At 47.8% G+C, this 24,620-nt stretch overlaps 1 pseudogene; it reads right to left on the bottom strand.

The window, feature by feature from the left end:
* Nucleotides 1-3,434: 3,434 nt before the first annotated feature.
* LOC141089660 (zinc finger protein 592-like) overlaps nt 3,435-24,620 on the bottom strand; it is a 61,200-nt pseudogene continuing 40,014 nt past the window's right edge.

Here is a 24,620-nt window from a genome sequence, read left to right as displayed (position 1 = left end):
GGAAGCGGACATGTTTTTGACCGATCTCAGAGACCAAGCACACCGCAACTTTCTCAATCCACCTTAAGATCTCCGCCTAGACCTCTCTCACGGTCCAGCAGTTTGTCAGGTTCACCATACTCTGCCCTCTCTCAGCACTGCAGCCAGCCCATGGTACCACAGTTGTGGTCAAATAAAAGATTGTTTCCTCCTACGAAGGACAAAGAGGTTGAACTCTACAATGTCCAATCTGTTGGCCACTGAAATGCTGCCTTTCTGCCTGGTAGATACAGAAGGTTTCCTAAAGTCGATGGCCATTGCAGTCCCCCAGTACCAATTGCCTAGTCGCCATTGCTTTTCTAAGAAAGCTGTGCCTGCACTACACTAGCATGTCGCAGACAACATCATCCATTCCTTGACTAAATCTATGTCTGCCAGGGTGCATTTCACCACAGACACTTGGGTGAATAAGCATGGCCAAGGGCATTACATCTCGCTGACTGGGCACTGGGTGACTCTGGTGGCTGTGGGAGCAGGCGGTCAAGGGGCTGCTCTACAAGTCATTGAATCCCCAATGCTTGAGGGACAAACTCTGTATCTAACTTTTCCTCCACTGCTTCTGGCTCCTCCGCCGCCTCCTAGGGCCCCCACCTGTGCCCTCAACATCTCCCTTAATCAGACATGCATTCCAACAGTGTAGATAGAATACCTTCAATATGGACTGACCTGGGATGGAGTAGTGGTATTACAACCACTAGGAGCAGCACCGGCAGGTAGTGAAGTCAGGAATAGCCAGGGGACAATACACAGGAGCAGCAATGTAGTTTTCAGGATCAGGAGGTGAAAGGAAGCTTGACTAAAGGCTAGTAGCACAATAATCTCATAAGTAAGGAAGTACAATGCCAGGTTTAATTAGGGTGTTCAATAAGGGTAGAGCCAATCAGAAACAACACAGGTACTTGTATCTGGGTCAAGAAGACAATGTCCAGTGAGCTGAATAGATCAGTGGGAAGAGCTGCAGCTTGGTGCACAAGAGCCACTGGTTTCAAATCCTGACAGTACTTTCCTCCTTCCAGGCTGGCCTCTGGATATCTAAGGCGCATGCTTCTCTGGATGTCTCTGATGAGAAGCTTTTGTAAGCCTGGGTGCATGAATGTTGCCCTCCAGCTCCCTTGAATTATCTTCTGGTCCATAACCCCTCCATTACACCAAATATTGTAGTCTTCCTCTGAATCTTCTAGAGTCCAGATTGTTATACACAATGTACTCCTCTTCACCATGGACTTTTCCTGGTGGTGGAAGTGTCTGACTTCTACCTGGAAACAGGTACTAACTGAATGGTTTGAGCAAGGATACATGGAACAGAGGGTGAATTTTCTTACTGTTAGGAAGTTTTAAACGGAAAGCAACTGGGTTAATTTGTGCAGAAATGTGAAAAGGTCCTATTAATTTTGGACCCAATTTACAAGACAGTAGGATTATTTTCAAATTTTTGTTTACAGAGTCAAACCTTGTCACTGACCTGAAGAGTAGGAGGGACTTTGAGATGTTTATCTGCTGCTTCTTTGTAATCTTCTTGGGCCTTTTGTAACATCTCAGTTAGTTCTTTCTGAACTTTCTGCAACTTTGTAAAGGCCCGTCACACATAACGACTCACCAGCGATTCCGACAACGATATCAACGTCAGAATCGCTGGAGAGTCGCTACATGATCGCTGGTGAGCTGTCAAACAGACAGCTTCACCAGCGATCAGCATAGCGACGCCGAGCGTGCGGCGTCACTGTTTTCATTAGTTACCAGCACGCTGATGCAGGGAGCTGGAAACTAAGGTACACATCGGGTATCCAAGGGACGTGCGTCCCTTAGATACCCGATGTGTACTTTAGTTACCAGCTCCATGCATCAGCGAGCTGGTAACTAATGTACACATTGGGTTTCTAAGGGACGCATGTCCCTTGGATATCCGATGTGTACGTTAGTTACCAGCTGATCGCTGGTCTCCCGCCTGTCACACGCAGCGATGCGTGCTGGCCAGCGGGAGACCAGCGACCAAAGAAAAGTCCAGGGCTTTCCTACAGCGATCTGCGATACTGGCAGGGGGGCCGGTCACTGATCGCTGTCACACACAGCAATCTCGCTGGTGAGATCGCTGTTGTGTCACAAAACTTGTGACTCAGCAGCGATCTCGCTAGCGAGATCGCTATGTGTGACGGGGCTCTTAGTCTATTTGTAACAGCAGGAACAGATGTATTAAATGGGAGATTAAAAATAAATACTGGGTGCTAGCCAAAGTTAGCAAAAACTAGATTTTGGGATGTAAAAATGTTTGGAGTTATTATAGGCAAATTCTGATGGTAAATAGTCCACCCAGTCGTCCTGGAGGTAAGAAATAAAGCAGTGCAGGAATTGTTTTACAGTTTGGCTAGTTCTTTCAGTCTGGCCGTTGGATTGTGGGTGGAAGGCAGTAGACAAATTGACAGTAACTCCTAAAGCTGTACAGAAGCTTTTCCAAAATTTTTATGTAAACTGAACACCCCTATCAGATTACATTGTCATGGATTCCATGCAGCCTAAATATCTGTTTGACTTTTTATTCTGTTTCTTGTTCAGTGGTAGGAATCCCTTTAATTGGAATAAAATGGGCCATCTTTGTGAGCCGACCTACCACAACAAGGATAACAGTCATTTCTTTAGATGGAGGTAGGTCCACAATAAAATTAATTTAAATTGATCCTCAAGGCCTGGATGGCACTGGAAGAGGTTGAAGCAGTGCTAGAGAAGAAGATTGTGGCATCTTGCTCTGTGCATATGTTAGGCTAGTTTCACACTAGCATATGGAGGAGCTGCAGAGGGATGCGGACTTCCTCTGGTCAGCTCCGCCCATGGCCACACCTACTCTGGCCAGCTCCGCCTCCGTTAGCATGCAGCCTGAGTACCCTATCTTTAGTATTAGGTATGCAAGCTGTGCCGATGTATGCGGATGCCTCCACATGCAACAATTTGATGATGCGGCAATCGCACCAAAATGCAGCACGTTGCGTTTGGCGCTGGTCCCCGCACCGTCAAAACAATGCATGCGGAGGCATTCGCATACATCGGCACAGTATGAGAACCTAATGCTAAAAATAGGGTACGCAGGCCGCATTCCGGTGGAGGTGGAGCTGACCGGAGGAGGTGCAGCCGTGGGCGGAGCTTCACAGAGGAAGTCCACATCCCTCCGCAGCGCCTCCATATGCTAGTGTGAAACTAGCCTTAAACAGGAGGAAACTTATTTTATCGCATCCTTCCTACAGTAAGGCCATTAAAAAGAAGATAACAGTAGTTCTTGTGTTTTCATGACTCCTACAAGTTTAGAATCATGGACAAGTTTCAGGACTTCAAGTCAAGTAGATTCTGGGACATATATTTGGTGGTTCTGCATCCCAAACCCCTCCCTAAAAGAAAGATCAACGTCTTTAGAAGTTTAAAGATTCCTCCTTAGGGACCACCGCACCTTTTTTAGCCTGCAAGTTGCTAAAAAAAGCAGCTACACAAGATGATAATTCAGAATGAGCAGGTGTAATCCGCTGCCTAGGTTGCACAGATGAAGACAGAGTTGATGTACCTGCTACAACACCGAAGGAGTCCCCTGTTAAGGAAAATACTTTATCCTGAGAATTTCCGCTGTCCTGAGCATCCCTAAAAGGCATAGGCAAACCAAGCAAGCTGCTGTTTTTGTCAATAGCTCTGGTTTGCTCAGATCTAACCTTTTCTGCTTCCATGCAGTCAGATTTCTGCCCTTTTTTACAGTATTCATCAAACATACTCAGCTCTGGTTCTGAGGGCTTTCTAAGAGAATTGTCCATGCATTCTTCTTCAGGATTGTTTTTGGAAGGCTATTGAAAGTACGGAGACTCTGCTACCTTCTGCTTGTTAAGAACAATATCTTTTGAATCTTCTGGCTCAGGGCTAGAAATAGGGCTAAACTGGGTAAAAGTTGGCAAAAGTTCTGCCTTGTGCGATTCTATTTTTTCTGGGTAGCTCCGTGAGCTGTCCCAGTTGATGTATCCTGATTCAAATTTTCCATAGACTGAACGAACAGCATGGGGATCAGGGCTCACTTCAGGGCCACGAAAACGCTAACTGTTGGAACAACAGGGACAGAAACAGACTGGGCCAAAGACAGATTCTCCAACACATTCCTGATGGTTTGAGATGGTTTTCTTATTCATCACTTGTTTGGATAGCTTCCTTGGAATCCAAACTTGAAGCATCAGGGATATCAAAAGCAACAAGAAAATCATTAAAGTCTAGAGTCTGGTAGTGCTAATTCATGGCTCCATTTAATGTAGATGCCACACTTAAAACCCTGCCCTGTGTTTTCTGATCACAGCTACAGTCACCGGGGTCTTGACAAGTCCGTAACCACACAAACATATAGGGAATTGACCAGATCAGTTGGCTGGGACCTGGAGAAACTAACATGGTCAAGAAAGACTGGGCCTGGGGAAGAGGAGGGTACTAAGTAGTGAAGTGAGAGGAGACGAGTCGTATTAATGGAGGAGGGAACGTCAGCTGTATCAGAGCGGGAGCCGGGAGCTACTCAGCATGCGTGTGTGCTGCACAGGGGCAGGGAGCATAGTCAGGAATAGCCATGGGTCAGTACACAGGAGCAGCAATGTAGTTTACAGGATCAAGAGATGAAAGGACGCTTGAGTAAAGACTGGTAGCTCAATAATCTTGCAATGAAGGAAGTACAATGCCAGGTTTAAGTTGGATGTTCTATCGGGGGGGATCCAATCAGGAACTCAGGTTAGAGACAATCAGAAACAACAAAAGCACTTGGATCTGAGTTAGGAAGGAAATGTCCAGCGCACTGATTAGCTCAGAGGGAAGAATTGCTGCTTGGTGCACAAGAGCCACTGGATTCAAATCCTGACACCCCTCCAACTCCACACTGCACATCCATGGCTCAACATAATCAGGCAGTGTTCAAATTAATATGACTTGGAAATCACAGTAACATGCTCAAGAGTTGTGGACAGCTATCCAGGTCATGTTAGAGCAGTGGCTTTCTCTACTGAAGAAAGCAGAAAAATCCAGCTCACAGATAAAATGCAAAATGTGCATTTTATTTTCCATGGTACATGAAGCAAAGATTAAAATTGTGTGTTCACAAAAAAAGAGAATACAGGCATCTTTTGCCGTGTTTCTAGCAACATGTGCTCTTTGTCTTGATCTGCACCCTTCTGCACAGTTTCTAAATAGCTACTAAGATGGTTAGCAATGACGACGCTGATGACGCCGTCATCGCTAGCGCTGACAACGCCATCATCTCCATCACTGTTCCGGTCATCTATATGCTGGAGCAGACTTTGAATAGCCTGTGGGAGGAGATGGTGGTCCCAGAAGATGAGGAGGAAGCAGAGGAGGCTGCTGAAGGGATAACATTGTCTCTAAGATCAAGGCTGTTATCACACAGGCGGGTGCCAATGGAGGGTGGTTTTCTGCGATCGAGGGGGGCTTGTGATAACAGACAAACTCTTATCGAAGGTGCAAGATCTGAGAAACAAATGAAGGAGGAAGAGGTGATGGGCAAACAACTGTCAGATTAAGAGGATAATCAAGCCCCTCTCTGTTGTTCGTGGTTGGCTGGAGGAAACGAGCCTCATTGTCACCCAGCCACCAACACAGCATGGGCTTGGACCTCACGGTAGAGCCTGACATATGAGTGCCTTCTTGCTACACTATCTGCAACATGATCCCCGTATAGTTATGATTAAGAATAATGCTGACTATTGGGTTGCCACTCTGTTAGATCCACGTTATAAAACCAAATTTTGCCAGATGATTCCCGCCCTAGAAAGGGACCCACGAATGCTGGAGTATCGAAACGCTTTTACCCAACCTTAAGAGAACTTTTCCCCAAGACAGCAGTGAAGCACACAGTTTGCATTGCAGCTGTAGACTTCCAACCTCCAGCACGTCAATTCGTCAATGTTAAAAATATTAGCAGCAGCTGCATTGGTGAAAATGTAAGTAGCAATTTCTGTGAGTCCTTTGACACTTTTTTAGACCAACTCGTGCACCAGCACAACAGAATCCAAGTCTTACACATGGTGAACGAATGGAGAGGATAGTACAAGGGTATCTAGAACTAAATTTCAATACCATCAGGGAGCGTTTGGACCCTGTTATGATTGGGTCACCGATGAGGAAAGCAAGACCAAGCTATGCCACAGAAAACCAGAGAGGTTGGTAACTAAGCAGATTGCAGACCCCTGATCCTATCCACACAACTAGCAGTAGCCGTGGAGCGTACCCATGATGATTCTAGACGCCTTGACACAGCCGGAGAACTAAATAAGCCTAAAGCAAGAAAGGGGAAATCTAAACTGCCCCAGAGCAGACCCCAAAGGAATAGATAGCCCCCAAACATATATTGTTGGTGAGACAAGATGAAAACACTAACGCAGGTAGGAAAATAGGCTGAGCAAATTATGGGGCCCAAACTAACTAGACAGGACTGGAAAGGAAAGACACTGTCTGCAATCACGCAAAAAACCCTGCAAAAAATGCCCAATATGTCTGATAGAAAAAATACTGAAGTCACTAGACTTCGCCCACTATATCAGCACTCTGGTATATTCTGAAAACAGAGCAAAGAGAAGCCAATCTAATAAGGGACAAAAACAAACTGGCACAAACAGTAACATAAGAATGGAAATTCAGCACAGCCCCAGCCGGGGCTGGTTGACCACACAAAACTGAAATTGACAAAGCCAAATCAAATGTGAACAATAGCAAAAGAACACTTAGCTTGAGCATGCAGGGACTGAGCTGGAAACTAAGACCTCAGGAGGCAGGAAAAAATCACCAGCAGGGATAGAGGGAGTTGGCTGTCTTAAATCCAGTCAGAATCTCCCAATGTCCAATCGTCCTCCTCATTATCAGGTGGCAGGCCTCTGTTAATTAGATCAGCTCCATTACTTCCTGTAACCACCAGAGGGAGCCCGGAAAGAGAACTCGCAACCCCTCTTTCAATACAACCATCTCCACTACCTTCACCAGCAACCAGAGGTAGGCCAGAAAGTCAATTCACAATAGGACCCTTTCACATTTTAGTCTTCTAAAATTAATGAGTGGCCTGAGCTCACCTCACATGCCTTGGAGGTTTTATCATGCCCTGTAGCCAGTGTTCTCTCAGAACGTGTCTTCAGCATTGCTTGTGGTGTCCTGACGGTAGGACGCGCTTAGGCAGTCTTCTCATAGGGGAAGAGGGAAGAAGATATGTGTAGCAGCTCCTGGTTAGGAGGAACTGCTGGAAAGGATAGAAAGACAGAAGGAAGCTCCCTGTCGAGGGAAGTGATCCAAGAGGCACAGAGCAGTGGCTATACTGCCCGTGGGGCTCAGTCCACACTGACGGACGTCAGATGAAGGGATTAGGTCACAGAAGGGAATTGGCCCCTAGCCCAGTGGTGTAAACAATGGACTCAGCTGGCAAGGCGACAGTTGTGGCACCTTTAAGTACCTCAGCCACAAGCCACAGTTATCTTCGCCTGAAAGGCAGCCAAAAGGGAGCAAGGAAACGCAGAGAGTACTTTATCCAACAAGGTCTGTGGCTGCTGGCCTGGGACACTGACTGTGAGGTGTTGTGTAGGAAGAGGCGAGAAAGCAACACAGTGAGATGGCCAGGAAAGGCATATACTGAAAGGAGTGCTGGAAGGGTGTTCTCCATCTGCCTGGGAGTTTACTGAGCCCCTCACCTGAAGGACACAGCACCAAGCAGGTATTTGTGTACACCAGAACTGTGAGTAAAGCTTTGGAACTGCACCCAGCTGTGTCCTCTGAATTCTTTCCTCAACACTCACTCAGCACTGCCACATCTAACATCATCAAACATCCCATCTTTAATTACAACTACTGCCCTGGGACAACAGCTCTGCCTGTAGAGAGCTATTCCAACTCTGCTGCATCACACCATCAGTCACAGAGGATCTGCACAGCAGCGCTGGTCACCTCTGACCAGAAAACACAGGTGATGTCACAAACACTTCATTATAATTTTTATCATCAATTCCTTGTAAATATTCCCCTTTTATTGGATGCCCAGGGCCACGGACTGGGTCACCGCCGCTGTGACAGTGCCCCTTTAAGAAGTGGCCTGGTACCAAGTACCCCACGGCCCTGGCGGGCGATCCAACTTGGCATCATGAACAGGATATCGAAGCCCGGTATCACTGGGTCCTGTGTGCCAAAGACTGTATTGAATTGTGAGATTGCTTAATAGAATGTGCAAATTAGTAAACTTATTGGACTGTGATTTGGACTGTAAAAATGGCTACCATGGTGGTTCCACGAGGTGTGCAGTGAGGGGTACCATTGTGGGCGGTACCCAGGAAAGAGCGCGAAACATGAACCTCCCGTGTCTGTACTTTTATGCTACAGCATCATAGCCGACAGCCCGAGGGGTCCGCATCCTGGCTTGGAATGGCAGCAAAGGAAAGAGGCACTGCCCCCGGAGGGTAGAGAAAGGCCCCATGGCAAGAAAGAGAGTGGAAGAGAAGACAGAACACCAGGAGGCTATCATGGAGAGTGGAGGGAGGCCAGTGGATCGCAGGGAGAAAACTGAAAGCTCCCCCGGCCCTGTAGATCAAGACTTCAGCTGCTCAACTGGCACCGACTCCCAAATCTGGCCAGGTAGTCATAGATGTAGCCTGAGACCGGAAGGTCGAACCCAGGGGAGGGATACTAGAGCCCGTTAAAGTAGAACAGCCGCTCCCTGCAGTACGTCGCAGGCAGGAGGTACTCATCTGGGAGGATAGCGGGACCGACCTGATGGGATTCCCCATAACACAGGAAGAGTTCTCATTCAGCACTGCCACATCTATGATCATCAAATATCCCATCTTTAATTACAAGTACTGCCCTGGGACAACAGCTCTGCCTGTGGAGAGCTATTCCAACTCTGCTGCATCACACCACAATCGCAGAGGATCTGCATAGCAGCGCTGGTCACCTCTGACCAGAAACCACAGGTGGCATCACGAACACTTCATTATAAACGTTATCATTCATCAGCTTTAAATATTCCCCTTTTATTGGATGTCCAGGGCCACGGACCCGGTCACCATTGCTGTTACACTGCCCCTTTAAGAAACGGCTCTGGCGGGCGATCCACGAACACTCCTGGTTGGGTGTCCATCTGCTGGAATGGGTGTAGTGGAAGGACTGATGGCCCCTATTATACTATTTCTACTGTGGTGAAAATGATGCCACTTCTGTAATGTAAGCCCTGATTTATTTAAATGTGAACACTCCTTGTTGGGTGTCCATCTGCTGTATTGGGTGTAGTGAAAGACCTGTCAGTCCCTATTAAACTATTTCAACTGTGGTGAAATTAATGCCACTTTGGTGGTGTCTGCCAATAAGTTTTGGAAATGTGAACTCCTGGTTGGGTCTCCTTCATGTGTGTTGCCTTTAGCAGTAGGACTCTGAGACGGTCAGGCCTCTACCCCCTTGAATGTCAGGCACCAAGATGTGGTTAAAACTAAAAGGTGGAGGCCATTCCTGATATGTCTATGTTCAGACCTGGTTGGCCTTCATCTGCACTTGCTCCATCTGGCTTCATGGGAGCGATCCAGTAATGTTCAGGAAGAAGTTTGAGACTTCGAAACGCGTTGGGAAAATAAAAGTATACAAGTACACAATCTGGAAAGGAGTCGTTTTGTCTAGCAGCGCACGTTTAAATCCGAAAATTGTTTCTTTGATATCTGAGGCACCAAGATGTAGCAGTGCTGAGTGGGTTGGTGCAGCAATAAGCAGAGGACACCAGGGCATGTAGTTCCAAAGCTGCCAAAATGCCCGGGTGTAAATTTCCCAGGGTCAGCTTTTCAACTTATCGGTACCCGAACATGATGCTATGCGATCTTATATCAAGGAGTCGTTGGAGAAGGGTCATATTAGATCATCCTCTTCACCTTTAGGTGCTCTTTTTTTTGTGGCCATGAAAGATGGTTCTTTAAGGCCATCTATTGACTATCGTTCCATTAACAAAATCACTGTTGAATCACTGCTTATTAGGCTGCCTGCTGCCATACTTGGGACTGAGAGCATCATTGTCAGCAAGCTAAAATCTCTAGGGAGATTCAAATTCTCCCCAGTCCTATATAGACATTTTATACACCATCCAATTTCAGCCTGTTATATTGAGGTGTAATCTACACTGGGCCTGAGATAATAGTTCAGTGTCCTCAAGTCTGTAGGGAGATTCAAATTCTCCCCAGTCCTATATACACCTTGTACCTTGTTTTACAGTACCATATTGCTAATGGTATTTTGGGCACATTTTCCCAAAAATGAGGAAGTGTGTTGGAAGAGGCCATGGAAGTGGGCGGGGGTTGCCAGCTGTTAATGACTGTGTTGGTGGTGGTGGTGGATCTGCTGGTAGTGGCAAAAGCACAATAGCACCTAATGCAGGAGGTGTTGAGCCTGCGTCATCGTCTGGCTCCACAAGGCCTCGAAGGCTCCCTTTTCTGGGAGTAGGTAAACCGCTTTTAAAGCCGGAGCTTCAGGAACAAGTTTTGGCTTACATTGCTGACACAGCCTCCAGCTCTATCGCCTCCTCTTCTGAACTTTCAAAAAATAAAAGCACTGAGTCGTCATTGGAGGCTCATGGTCAGGAACCACACCTTTCCTTGTGTCCTTCACCCCTACCAAAAGTAAAGGATATGGCAGGCCACACTACAGATTACTCCATGGAGCTCTTTTCACATACCATGCCTGGGTTATTAAGTCAAATCGTGAATTACCCAGTCCAAGAAGAATCTGACATGGAGTGCACTGATGCACAGCCACTGCTAGATTTATCTGCTGGTACATTCACTCAGAGCACTACATTGTCCTCGCAGTGTACTGAGCCAGAATCTGACCCTGATGAAACTCAGGTGCCCCTTCCCGCATACTATACCACCTTAGATGGTGACACAGAGGAAGGTGCACATGACATTGAAGAGGAGGTGATGGATGACCCAGTTGTTGACCCAGATTGGCATCCATTGGGGGAAGAGGGTGCCGCTGCCAATAGCTCAGAAGAGGAGGAGGAGCATCCGCAGCAGGCATCGACATGGCAACAGCTGTTATCTGGCAGGCCCGGAGCAGTCCAAAAACGGGTTACAAAAACCAAAAGAGTTGCAGGACAGCTAGGCCAAACGTTCAAATTAGCACATCGTGCAAGGCCTCAAATGTCTTCCATAGTAGGAAGAGTACAGTGTGGCACTTTTTTGAACAAAATCCTAATGATCAGGCAAAGGTTATCTGTAAGAAGTGCGCAAAGACCTTTAGCCGAGGGAAAAATCTGAGAAATTTGAATACCAGTTGCATGCTTAGACATTTAACCACCATGCACTTTCAAGCATGGACGGACTACTAAACCTCACGTACCACATGTGCAACTGCTCCCAATGAAGGTAGTCAGCAACGCTACATCGCTTCCCCCACTGTAAGCCCACCGGTTAGCAAACTACCACCAGCAAATGTTGAGGTGTCGTTGCAAGGCCAAAGCAGTCAGGGAATCATAATGTTATTGCTATGAAAGACTGAATCTAAGCCATCAGAAAGAACACCAACTCCATCACCATCATCAACCCTCTCTTAGTCCGCCATGTCCACCGCTAGTTCCATCATATGCAGCTCTCAAGTCCAGCTCACCCTCCCAGAGACTATGAGTAGGAGAAGAAAGTACTCATCCTCTCATCCGCGTACACTGGGTTTGAACGCCCACATTGCCAAGCTAATCTCGTTAGAGATGATGCCCTACCGGTTGGTTGAAAGCGAAGCTTTCCGCGAACTCATGGCCTACGCAGTACCACACTATGACCTACCCAGTCGGCACTTCTTTTCTCACAAAGCCATCCCAGCCCTCCACCTTCATGTGATAGACCGCATTGTCCATGCACTCAAGCAATCAGTGAGTGGAAAGGTGCACCTAACAACAGATGCATGGTCCAGTAGGCATGGCCAGGGCCGTTACGTGTCCATCACTGCGCACTGGGTTAATGTGGTGGATGCAGGGTCCACAGGGGACAGCGGCGGTGGGGCAGTACTGTCTAGCCTACGGTATAGGAAACAGTCGGTTGTAGGCGTTCGACCCGCCTCATCCTCCTCCTCCAGAAGCGAAAACTCGTCCACAGAGCGCAGTTGCATGAGCACTCCATCCGCAGCTGCCAGTGTTGCACACTCGGTGTCGAACAGCTAGTGGTAAGCGTCAGCAGGCTGTGTTGAAGATGATGTGTTTGGGCGACAACAGACACACCGCGGAGGTACTGGCCGACTACTTGCAGCGACAAACTGAGTCATGGCTGGGCAGTCTACATCTTGAGGGAGGCAAGGTAGTTTGTGATAACGGCCGGAATTTTGTGGCAGCCATAGCCCTTTCAAAACTCCGACACATACCTTGCCTGGCTCACACCTTGAACCTGGTGGTGCAGTGCTTCCTCAATAATTATCTGGAGTTAACAGGCCTGCTCCAGAAGGTCCGAAGTCTGTGCTCGCACATCCGCCGGTCGCCCATACACTCCAGTCGTATGCAGAAGCTGCAGCGATTGCTCCAACTTCCCAAGCACCACCTAATTATCGACGTTGCAACAAGGTGGAACTCCACCCTGCACATGGTTGAGAGGCTGTGCGAACAGAGGCAGACTGTAATGCATTTGTGGGAGGATACATGGCCAGGCACTTTGAGGGCAGACATGGAGTTGTCGGGTGTGCAGTGGACGAAGCTGAAAGACCTCTGTAAAGTCCTTCAGTGTTTTGAGGAATGCACATGACTTGTTAGCGCAGACGATGCCATCATAAGCACGAGCATCCCACTTATGCGTCTGCTCATGCAAACTTTGACGCACATTAAGGAGCAGGCGTCTGCAGCCGAGGAGGATGAGGAAGAGGCGGAGGGAAGCCTTGATGACAGTCAGCCATTGTCTGCTCCGGGATCTCTCCTGGACGAGGTGGAGGAAGAAGAAGAGGAGGAGGATGATGGGGAAGATTATTTAGGGGAGGAGGATGCTTCTCGTGGGGCAAGAGAAAATGTTGGCGTGGCAAGGTCTGGTACAGGGTTTGTGCGTGACTGGAGGGATGTGGATTTGCCAGAAAGTGCTCCTCCACCCAGCACTCGCAGTGCATCATTGACACCTGGGACATTGGCCCACATGTCAGATTATGCCTTGCAGATCCTAAAAAGGGACCCCCGCATTGCCAAAATGATGAACGATGACAACTACTGGTTGGCCAGCCTCCAGGATACACGCTATAAAGGCAAATTCCAAAACATCATGCCACAGGAGAACCTTGACCTAATTTTGGCTAACAAACAAGCAACTCTGGTAAACCGTTTGTTTGAGGCATTCCCAGCACACAGCAAAGGTGATGGTTCTCCAATGAGCCGTAGGGGGCAACATGGAAGAGGTGTTCGTGGTGCACACATCAGAAGTGGCGTTGGAGACAGGGGTTTCATGACCATGTTGTGGACTGATTTTTCAAGTCCCGCTCACACGACTGGTAATACTGCATCTATTGAAAATGACAGGAGACAGCAGTTGTCAACTATGGTTACAAACTGCTTCTCCTCCCATATCGATGTTCTCCCTCACAGGTCATTCCCCTTTGACTATTAGGCCTCTAAACTGGACGCCTGGCCTGAATTGGCACAATATGCCTTACAGGAGCTCGCTTGCCCTGCTGCTTGTGTGCTATCGGAAAGAGTCTTCAGTGCTGCTGGCTCAATCCTGACAGAAAAAAGGACCCGTCTGTCGACCCAAAATGTTGATGATCTAACTTTAATTAAAATGAACCATGCATGGGTTTCAAAGGATTTTGTCCCACCTTCCCCTGATGACACATAGGTTGCCAGAAAAATGGCTCGCTTTTGTCCTCCTCTTCCTCGGACTTCTCCGATTCCTCCATTTGCAGCTGCTGAATGTCCAACATCAACATATGCCATTTTTTAAACCTCCCTAACTGGGCTGCCTCCCCCCCATGGCCGGGGTCACCACCTAGCGCACGCAACCGTGCGAGTGCCATTGCCCTGGACAGGTGGGTGGGCCGACTCTTGGGTGCTGGCACTGGCACAGGGTCCCTCATAGTGCAATCAAGTGTCTCTGACGGTGGGGGTGCACACCTGCCATCTGACACACCGGCGTACTATGAGGGGCCCAGTGCCAGTACCGACACCCACGAGTGGGCCCCCCTTGCTTGGGCAGGGCCCCAGCATTTGCAATATTTACCTCTCCCTGCTCCTCCGCTGTGTAGTCTGGGCTGTCACATCCTTCCCTGGGACTGCCATTACAAATTTGGTGAACTGATAGATGATGGTTAAGACGTAGCTATGCCCTGTCCTGCTGGCCGGGCTCTAGCTTCAGATGATCAATGGCTTACATTTCTTATGGACGTCGACTCACAATGCAGTGGTGGTTTATCATCAGCTTTCACAGTTTTCCTACTCACAGATGTGTGACATTCCTGCCCACATTTTTAAATGTGCCCTCTCATGCCAATCCAATAGAATCGCCTAAAGCCTGTGGCTTCTGTATTTTGCACTCCAAAGTTACCTGACAGATCATGATAGGCAGTGAGGACCATGTCTACATCTCTCCCTGTGATCAAAATTTGATGGAGATGAGTAACGGTGATGGGATCAACGGTACTGCGATACAGCAACCCTTTCTTCACAAAGAACTGTTTTCGCTGTCTCCACACACAAAGTAATCGAAGGTCAGCATCGCCTCTGAGAATTCTCCCGGGAGTTTTCACTGTGATTAGTAATTCCTAAATTTCTGCAATCACTCGACTTTATGTCTGTACTTTTATCCATCTCGTTTCCTCTTGCGGAGAGTCTGGACTGTCTTACTGAGACAGAAATATATATGAAGATTTAAAAATACCCCAACAGTGTATACTGGTGTACGCTTCAAAAACATTTCCTTTTTTCTACTTTTTAGATTGTTGTCTAATCCATACTGAGGCTGTGAGTGTCTTTGTCGGACTCCGGAAATAAACACGGAGATTTTAAATGTTTAAACTATGCTATATATACCTGTTATTCGGTGATACTGTACCCTTTCTCAACTTTCTGCAATCTTGTCGAATCCATACTTTGCCTGAGACCGTCTGAGTCTGCCTCCTGATTACAGATGAGTGGTGTTTGAGTGGAACTGTTGGCCAAGTTCAAATTCTAGCTGTTTTGAGCAGTGTTAGATCCATTCGTCGAACTACAACACTTTGATTAAAATTCGGCTGTTCGAGTTTCCGTTCGAGAACATTTCGTTAAACAAAAGCGTATCTTTTTTTTCACATTAATAATGGTTTTCAATGATAATAGACCGTTTTAGGGCATAGTAGCGGTGTCTGGTAGCCAGCGGTGTAGTACACCTGTGAAGGAGCTACACTCTGTGTGTTTCTAATAATTTTTACCGCATATTGTCCTGAAAATCCTTTTGAGCCTAGTAACTGTGTCTGCTACTCAGAAGAGGAGCCCACCCGTGAACCAAGCTATGCCGCCTGTTTATGAAAGAACCAGTTTTTGACTGCATTTACACCACTTAATACTTTGGGCCTAGTAACTGTGTATGCTACTCAGCAGAATTGGCCACCTGTGAGCCAAGCTATGCCGCCTGTTTATGTAAGAACTGTGTGCTACTCAGCAGAGGAGCCCAGCTGTTAAGCAAGCTACAGCACCTGTGCTTTGGACACTTAATTTTTTCACATTCTTTCTGGAATGCCGTTTAGGCCTAATTCTGGAATTACGGTTGACCTGCACTTACTGGGAAATGCTTGTTCGCAAGGAAGAATTGTAATCCCAGATCCCCATCACTAACAGGGTTCAGCGTGTTATCCGCACCTGTAAGCGATACACGCTTGTCCTTTCATTGTAGCACGCGTGCAGCCCCGGACATGTAAGGGCATGACAGACCTGTTATTGGCCGATCTCGCGTGCCAGAGCATCGCGTGTCCCTCTAGTAAGCTGGATACGGACCGCGGGGGCATGCCTGAGTCTCGTTCGTTAACGGAATTAAGCTTGCAATCTGTGCAGCTTTTTTGTGGATGGCATGGTTGAGGTTGCCCGTGTTGAGTCCAATTAAGCCACAGGCTCCACTCCTGGTGGTGCCCTTCTGGACATTCCTTTAAGGTTCAGCTTTGCAACCATACTGCCCCCGGAAACCAAACACTTTTCCTGACAGTGACATTCTGGTCAAAGAGTGCGATGACATCACGTCTGTACGCCCTCTGCCTAAACAGTCCAAGTGCAGAGAGATGGAAGATGGGGATGACGAGGAGTCCAGAGTACAGGGATTCCCTAGCGAGGAGAATTTTTGGGGAGCACGATACTCTGGAGAATGATATCTGGGGCCCACCATACACTGGAGCATTCCAAAGGTGGACATCAGTCACTGGAGCAGCATTTACAGGGCCCATTATACACTGGAGCATTAGAAATGGGGCCCATTATATATGGAGCATTATTTGGGCCCATAAGACACTGGAGCTTCATCCATGGTGAACAACATGTACTGTAGCATTATGTGGAGCTCATCATATACTGTATGGAACATTATATGGGACCAATGATTCTGTATGGAGAAATATATGGGCCTCATTACTCTCTATGGCGCACTATGCGGTGGCCATAATACTGTAGGGAGGAATATACTATCTGTTTTTTGATCTATTGGAGAATTTAAAATGGATATCAGTCATGTGATGTAAGAATTTAAGTATTTTCTTTGTACTGTACCGCTATTTCTCTGCCGTATCAAAGGATCATGAATTGTGTCATGTGTTAAAGGAGCCCAGTGACACTCTTTGGCCCTGGGCCCACGAAAATCTGGAGCCAGCACTACCCCCTCCCCCCCACAACTTTAGCCAAATAACCCCCAGTTTTCAATGCCTAACTATTATTATAAAGTAAATTAAGGTTGACAAGCTTAAGGAATAAGAATTGATGTTTTTGGCATTAAAGTGGGCACTGTAGGTGTGTTTCCTGTCGTCCACTCACTGCCGACTTTTCTTCCCCATTGACTTACATTGGGTTTCGTGTTTCAGTCGGACTTCGACTTTTCACAATAATCGGCCGATTTCGTTCGACCCGACTTTTGCGAAAGTCGGGTTTTGTGAAACCCGACTCGACCCGAAAAAAGGCAAAGTCGCTCATCTCTACTTTTGGGCTCACTAATGCCCCTTCTGTCTTCCAGTCTTTTATGAACGATATTTTCTGGGACATTGTGGATAAGTTTTTGATCATTTATCTGGATGATATTTTGATCTTTTCCAGTGATTGGGATTCTCATGTGGAACATGTCTGGACTGTGTTCCGGATTTTGAGGGAATATTCTCTGTATGTTAAGGGATCGAAGTGCCTCTTTGGTGTACAGAGTGTCAGGTCCTGTCAGTGCCACCACCTTGATCGGGACCTTGAGCCTAACTGTCCCTATCTTGCAACGTGTGACCAACTGGGAGTCAATAAAATTAATAGATGATCCGCAGTCCACGAAGGCTGTAGAGGGAAAAGAACTACCTCCACAAACAGCTCTACATGAAGCAAAACTTTAGAAAACGAGGAAAAGGGTACCCGAGGGACTGAGTAGTCTCCCTGCTGACTACCCAGAACTGGGTCGAAGATGGGCAATCAGGACACTCCCTTTTCCAATGTCCCGTTTTACCGCAGTAGAAGCATAACTGCTTGTCCCTCTGGCGTTTTCTCTCCGTATCCTTCAGGGAGAGGGCGCATGCGTCCATGAGCTCAGGGACAGTCTTTTTTCCACTGGGGAACAATGGAGTCTCCACCTGCATCACCCCTCTGGCCCGCAACCTTCGGTCCATCCGGGCGACCTGGGTCATGGCGTCCTCAAGAGAGTTAGGTGAGGGATGTAACGCCAAGGCATCCTGCAGCTGCTCAGACAAGCCTCTGCAAAAGAGTCCTCGAAGCACGTCGTCGTCCCAAAATACCTCTGCAGCCCAGCGGCGCAATTCAGTACAAAACCACTCAGCCGAGTGTTTCCCCTGACAGACGCTCATCACCATGTCCTCTACCAATCGCACTCGGTCAGGCTCATCATATATGTGCCCGATGGTCTCAAAGAATGAATTCACAGACACTGTCTCAAGGGCAGTGGGAGGAAGGGAAAATGCCCAAGCTTGTGGGGACCCTCTTAATAAGGACATAATGACCCCTACCTTCTGGTTTTCATCCCCAGAGGAACGTGGTCTCAAACTAAAAAAGTTTGCAACCCTCCATGAAAATCCTGAACTCCTTTTTGTTCCCAGAAAAGAAGTCAGGCAGTTTAATAGGTGGTTCCGGGGACACCAGAAGAACATCACTGACCCCAGCCCCCATAGACCCATCAGATAAAGCCCCCCGCACTATCTCAGAAACCTGCTACTGAGTACGAGCAAGAGCTTGCTGTTCCAGAGATAAACCCTGAAACATCTGACTCATATTTTGCATCTGTTCAGCCAAAGACTGTATGGAATCCATAATTCTCTGCACAAAAAAACCCCAAAACTTAATGGTCAGTTATAATGTCAGGGTCCTGTCAGCGCCAGCGTGCAGCCTCCGCAGAGCAGGGACTCACCCACACTGTAGGGGGGCCCGGGGACAGGTACAGCTGGGAAGCTCAGACAAACAGGACCTGGGGACGCTGAAGTTTAGCAAGCAGTGAAGGAGCTACGGTCATGTGACTGCAAGGGGCGGGGCTTAGTGTCCTGCTGCCAGAGATCGGTAGGACACAACTACAGGAAAGCTCAAAGTCAGGCAAACGGGGGTCATACTCAGAGATAGCAGTAAAGTAACAGAGATGAGACAGTACGGATAGTCAGGGCAAAGCAGAGGTCAAAACCAAACAGATATAGAAGATACCAAGCAGAATCCAACAAGCAGTATCCGGAGAACAGACCGAGTCAAAACCAAAGTATCAGGCAACCAGAACACAGCACAAACACACTCAGGGGTCAACACAATCTGCCAAGGGCAAAAGTATAACTGACGAGGATTGGAGCTTCCTGAGGCTATAAGAAGCCTTCCCAGAACCAAGGAGAGGCCAAAATAATAAGCCCCAGGTGTGCAGGTAAGAGTCCGCACTGAGATCATAACATTAACCCCAGAAGTGCAGGTCCACCAGCACTGGTTCCAGACATTAACCCCAAGCGTGCGGGTCCAACCCGCACTGGGATCATGACACAGAGGATTTCATTTTTGGGATTCATTTTGTCCCCGTCGACTATTGAAATGGACCCGGCCAAGATACAGGCCATTTATGATTGGGTTCAGCCCACTTCTTTGAAAGCTCTCTAGAAGTTTTTGGGTTTTGCTAATTTCTACCATAAATTTATAAGTAATTTTTCTGGTATTGTTAAAGCACTGACTGATTTGACCAAAAAGGGCGCTGATGTGGTGAATTGGTCTCCAGAGGTAGTTTTGGCATTTCAGGAGCTTAAGCGGAGATTCACTTTTGCTCCGGTTCTACGGCAACCTGATGCCTCACTCCCATTTCAGGTGGAGGTAGATGCTTCTGAGATTGGTGCAGGAGCCGTTTTGTCCCAAAGAGATCCGGTGACTTCTAAGATGAATCCCTGTGCCTTCTTTTCTCGAAAATTCTCCCCATCTGAACATAACTATGACATGGGGAATCGGGAATTGTTGGCCTTGAAATGGGCGTTTGAAGAGTGGAGACATTGGTTGGAGGGAGCTAGACATCAAGTTGTGGTCCTCACCGACCACAAGAATTTTATTTATCTTGAATCAGCCAAACACTTGAATCCTAGACAGGCTAGGTGGACCTTGTTTTTCATGTGTTTTAATTTTGTGGTCTCTTTTCTTTTGTGCACTAAGAATGTTAAGGCGAACGCCCTTTCTAGAAGTTTCTTTGCAGATTCTCTTGATGTGACCGAGCCTACTACCATTCTAAATGAGGGTGTAGTTCTTTCAACCATCTCACCCAATTTCAGACGTGCCCTGGAGGAATTTCAGGAGGACAAACCTGAACATTGCCCTATGGGAAAATTGTATGTCCCTGACCAGTGGAGAAAAAGAGGAATGTCTGAAATTCATTGCTCCACGTTGGCTGGTCATCCAGGTATTTTTGGTACCAGAGATTTGGTGAGTCGGTCTTTTTGGTGGCCTGCCTTATCTCGTGATGTCAGGAATTTTGTGCAGTCCTGTGGGACTTGTTCTCGGTCCAAGTCCTGTTTTCATTCTAGTGGGTTGTTGATGCCCCTGCCGATGCCCAGGAGGCCATGGACTCATATCTCAATGGATTTTATTTTTGATCTTCCTATGTCTCAGAGAATGACTGTTATCTGGGTGATCTGTGATAGATTTTCTAAAATGGTCCTTCTTGTACTCCCAAAGTTGCCATCTTCTTCAGAGTTGGTGCCCTTATTTTTACAACAGGTGGTTCGGTTGCCCGGGATTCCTGAGAACATTGTGTCGGATAGAGGAGTCCAGTTTGTTTCCAGATTTTGGAGAGCTTTTTGTTCCAAACTGGGAATTCAGTTATCTTTCTCCTCTGCATTTCATCCTCAGACCAATGGGCAGACAGAGAACAAACCAGACTTTGGAATCCTATTTGAGATGTTTCATATTTGCTGATCAGGATGACTGGGTCTCATTTTTGCCCTTGGCCGAATTTGCGCTAAACAACAGGGCTAGTTCTGCCACTTTGATGTCGCCCTTTTTCTGTAACTTTGGGTTTCATCCTCGATTTTCTTCAGGGCAGGTGGAATCTTCGGCCTGCCCAAGTGTGGATTCTGTGGTAGAGAGAATGCAGCAGATTTGGGACCAAGTGGTGGATAAGTTGTCCCACTTTCAGGAAAAAGCCCAACGGTTTTTCAACCGGCATAGGACCATTGGTCCCCGGTTTATAGTGGGTGATATGGTTTGGTTGTCTTCAAAGAATATTCCTATGAAGGTTGCATCTCCAAAATTCAAGCCAAGATTCATTGGACCTTATAATATTTTGGAAATCCTTAATCCCGTTTCTTTCCGTTTGGCTCTTCCCGTTACGTTTAAGATTCATAACGTGTTCCATAAATCCTTGTTGAAGAGGTTTGTAGAGCCAGTAGTTTCCATGGCGGCGCCTCGTGACCCTGTATTGATTAATGGTAATTTGGAGTATGCGGTAGAGAAAATATTGGATTCTCGTTTGGCTAGACAGAGACTCCAGTACTTGGTCAAATGGAAGGGTTATGGCCAGGAGGATAATTCTTGGGTCTCTGCTTCTATCATTCATGCCGAAAGATTGGTTCATGCTTTTCACCGGGCCCATCCTGACTGGCCTGGTGGAGTGGATGAGTGTTTGGTGACCCCTCCTCAAGGGGGATACTGTTGTGAATTCTCTCTCTGGCTTCCCTCTGGTGATTACTGAAGATAGTGGAGCTGGTCAGATTGAGAGTTCTTTCTGGGTTACCTCTGGTGGTTATTGGAGGTAGTGGAGCTGATCTGATTGACAGAGGCTTGCCACCTGATAATGAGGAAGACTATTGGAGATCCGGGGTTTCTGATTGGGATTTAAGACAGCTGACTCCCTCTATCCCTGCTGGTGATTTTCTTCCTGTGCCTCCTGAGGTCTGATGTCTCCTGCTCTTTCCCTGCATGTTAAGCTAAGTGATTCATTTGCTATTTTGTTTGCTTTTGATCTGGTTTTGTCTATCTCTGCTTTGTGTGGGTCATCCAGCTCCAGCTGGGGCTATGCTGAATCACCGCCCATATGTTATTGCATGTGCCAGTTTGTTTTGTCCCCTGTTATATTGGTGGGGACGAAGTCATGTAACTTCAGTGTTTTTGTGCATCAGATGTGTTGGACTTTTTGCAGGGTTTTTTGCGTGATTGCAGACAGTGTCTTTCCTTTCCTGTCCTGTCTAGACAGTGTGGGCCCCATCGTTTGCTCAGTCTATTTTTCTGCCTGCGTTTGTGTTTTCATCTTGTCTCACAGACAATATATGTTTAGGGGCTATCTATTCCTTTGGGGTCTGCTCCGGAGCAGTTTAGATTTCCCCTTTCTTGCTTTGGGCTTAGTTAGCTCTCCGGCTGTGCCGAGGCATCTAGGATCATCGTAGGTACGCTCTACGGCTACTGCTAGTTGTGTGGACATGATCAGGGATCTGCAATCTGCATAGTTACCAACCTCACTGGTTTTCTGTGGCTTGGCCTGGGCCTGCTATCCTCCTCAGTGATCCATTCATAACACCCACCATCCCCATCCTTGTCCATTCCACCACTTCCATCATTTCTTCTTCCCCCACCACCCTCAACATTGCCCTCCTCATCAGCACCTTCTCCCCATCACCTCCACCCCAACATTGCCCTCTCCTCCACCTACACACACAGACACAAACAGCACCATTCACCTCTCTGCACATTCCCTTGCAGCGCTATGCACACACACACACCACCACTCAACTCTACACACACACAACACATGTACATACAAAAAACACACACACAGCACCGCTCACCTCTCAGCACATCTCACCTCTCTGCACGCACTCCCATCGCTGGCAGCTTGCCGCTGAATGATGGGGGGCAAGTGTCAAATAAAGATAAGTTAGGCAAACAAATAGGGGAGGTGTGTACGTAGATTAATAATCTCGATCCTTACATTTATGTTTCAGCAAAAACTGCAGGTGCCACATTTGAAGGGGAAAACCAGCCAGATGCCTATTGGTCTCAGGCTATTGTATTGACTATATATCACATAGTCTCATACCAACCTGCCTCTACTAAAAGTTACTGACAGTCTTGGGAAATCTGATCCGAGATATCTGAATCTGCCATTTACATGTCCCAATGTCTACATAAGATTGACATGATTTTATCATTTTGGTCATCATAGGTGCCAATCAGACATGTAATATCATTAGATGTGTCTCTGATCACGCGAGTAAGCTGGCCCGTATGATTGCTCCCCAGTACATGCTTAGAACTGGCATTAATAACCAATGCTGGATATTCCCTATTAAGAAATCTCCTTTTTAAATTAGTCGCTTGTGCCTCAGTTTCTCCTAAGCCTCAAGATTTGTGCCTTGGTGATCTGGGACGCCCTCACACCCAGGGCGGTGGGGTACTCGGTACCGGGCCCGATGGTCCTCAGTGGTAGATGTCACGGTATCTGGGACCCGGCCCGTGGCCCTGGGCGCCCATTGTAAATGTTCAGTGTGAATGTGTAAGTCATGACGCCACCTGTGGTGTTCGGCAATGAAGACGTTAAGCTGATGCTGCAGACAGATCCTCTGGGACAGATGGTGTGGTGCAGCAATGATGTTATAGCCCTCCACAGGCAGGGCTGTAGTCCCAGGTTAGAGTAGGTGAAATGACACTAAGATGGTGTAGTGCCAGGCGCAGGGGATGTAGCAGTGCAGGGCAGGGGCGTATCTAGGGGAGGCAGCCGGGGCAGTTGCCCCGGGCGCGGCCGGCAGGGGGCGCAGTCCGGGCCGCCTAAAGCAGCTGTCCACAGTGTCCTCCCTGGCGGCTGCGTTCTGATGCCCCCCCCGGCCTGAGAGTCGGCAGTTCTCTGTGTCAGCTGTCAAGCTGACAGCCGGCACAGAGAAAGTGCGCGTGCCGACTCCCAGGGAACAATTATACAGGCATCTGTATAGACGCCAGTACAATTGCAGCTCTGACCGGCGGGCCAGAGCGACATCAGCAGGGTGACATGTTATGTGATCACGCTGCTGACGTCACTCCCCGGCGCCCAGAGCGAACGCTCAGCGCTGGTGGTAAGTGTGCTTCAATGTGAAGCTGAAGAAGCCACCGAAGATGGGAGATAGGGTGGTGTTAATATGTGGCGATGGGGGTTAGTGAGTGAGGTTAATGAGTGGGGATGGGGTTAATGCGTGGGGGGGTTAAAGAGTGGGGATGGGGTTAATGTGTAGTGGGGTTAATGAGTGGGGATGGGGTTAATGTGTGGGGGGTTAAAGAGTGGGGATGGGGTTAATGAGTGGGGATGGGGGTTAATGTGTGGGGTGTTAATGTGTGGGGATGGGGGTTAATGAGTGGGGATGGGGTTAATGTGTAGTGGGGTTAATGAGTGGGGATGGGGGTTAATGTGTGGGGGGTTACTGAGTGGGGATGGGGGTTAATGTGTTGGGTGTTAATGAGTGGGGATGGGGGTTAATGTGTGGGGGGTTAATGAGTGGGGATGGGGGTTAATGAGTGGGGGTTAATGAGTGGGGATGGGGGTTAATGAGTGGGGATGGGGGTTAATGAGTGGGGATGGGGGTTAATGAGTGGAGATGGGGGTTATTGAGTGGGGATGGAATTAATGTGTGGAGGGTTAATGAGTGGGGATGGAATTAATGTGTGGGGGGTTAATGTGTGGGGGGTTAATGAGTGGGGATGGGGGTTAATGTGTGGGGGGTTAATGAGTGGGGATGGGGGTTAATGAGTGGGGGGTTAATGAGTGGGGATGGGGGTTAATGAGTGGAGATGGGGGTTAATGAGTGGGGATGGGGGTTAATGAGTGGAGACGGGGGTTATTGAGTGGGGATGGAATTAATGTGTGGAGGGTTATTGAGTGGGGATGGAATTAATGTGTGGGGGGTTAATGAGTGGGGATGGGGTTAATGTGTGTGGGGTTAATGAGTGGGGATGGGGGTTAATGTGTTGGGGGTTAATG

Source organism: Dendrobates tinctorius, unplaced genomic scaffold, assembly GCF_039654945.1.
Source record: "Dendrobates tinctorius isolate UK_male_01 unplaced genomic scaffold, ASM3965494v1 ptg000046l, whole genome shotgun sequence".
NCBI classification, from domain to species: domain Eukaryota; kingdom Metazoa; phylum Chordata; class Amphibia; order Anura; family Dendrobatidae; genus Dendrobates; species Dendrobates tinctorius.
The sequence above is the reverse complement of the archived record's forward strand: the minus strand, read 5'-3'. Positions and strand labels throughout refer to the sequence as shown.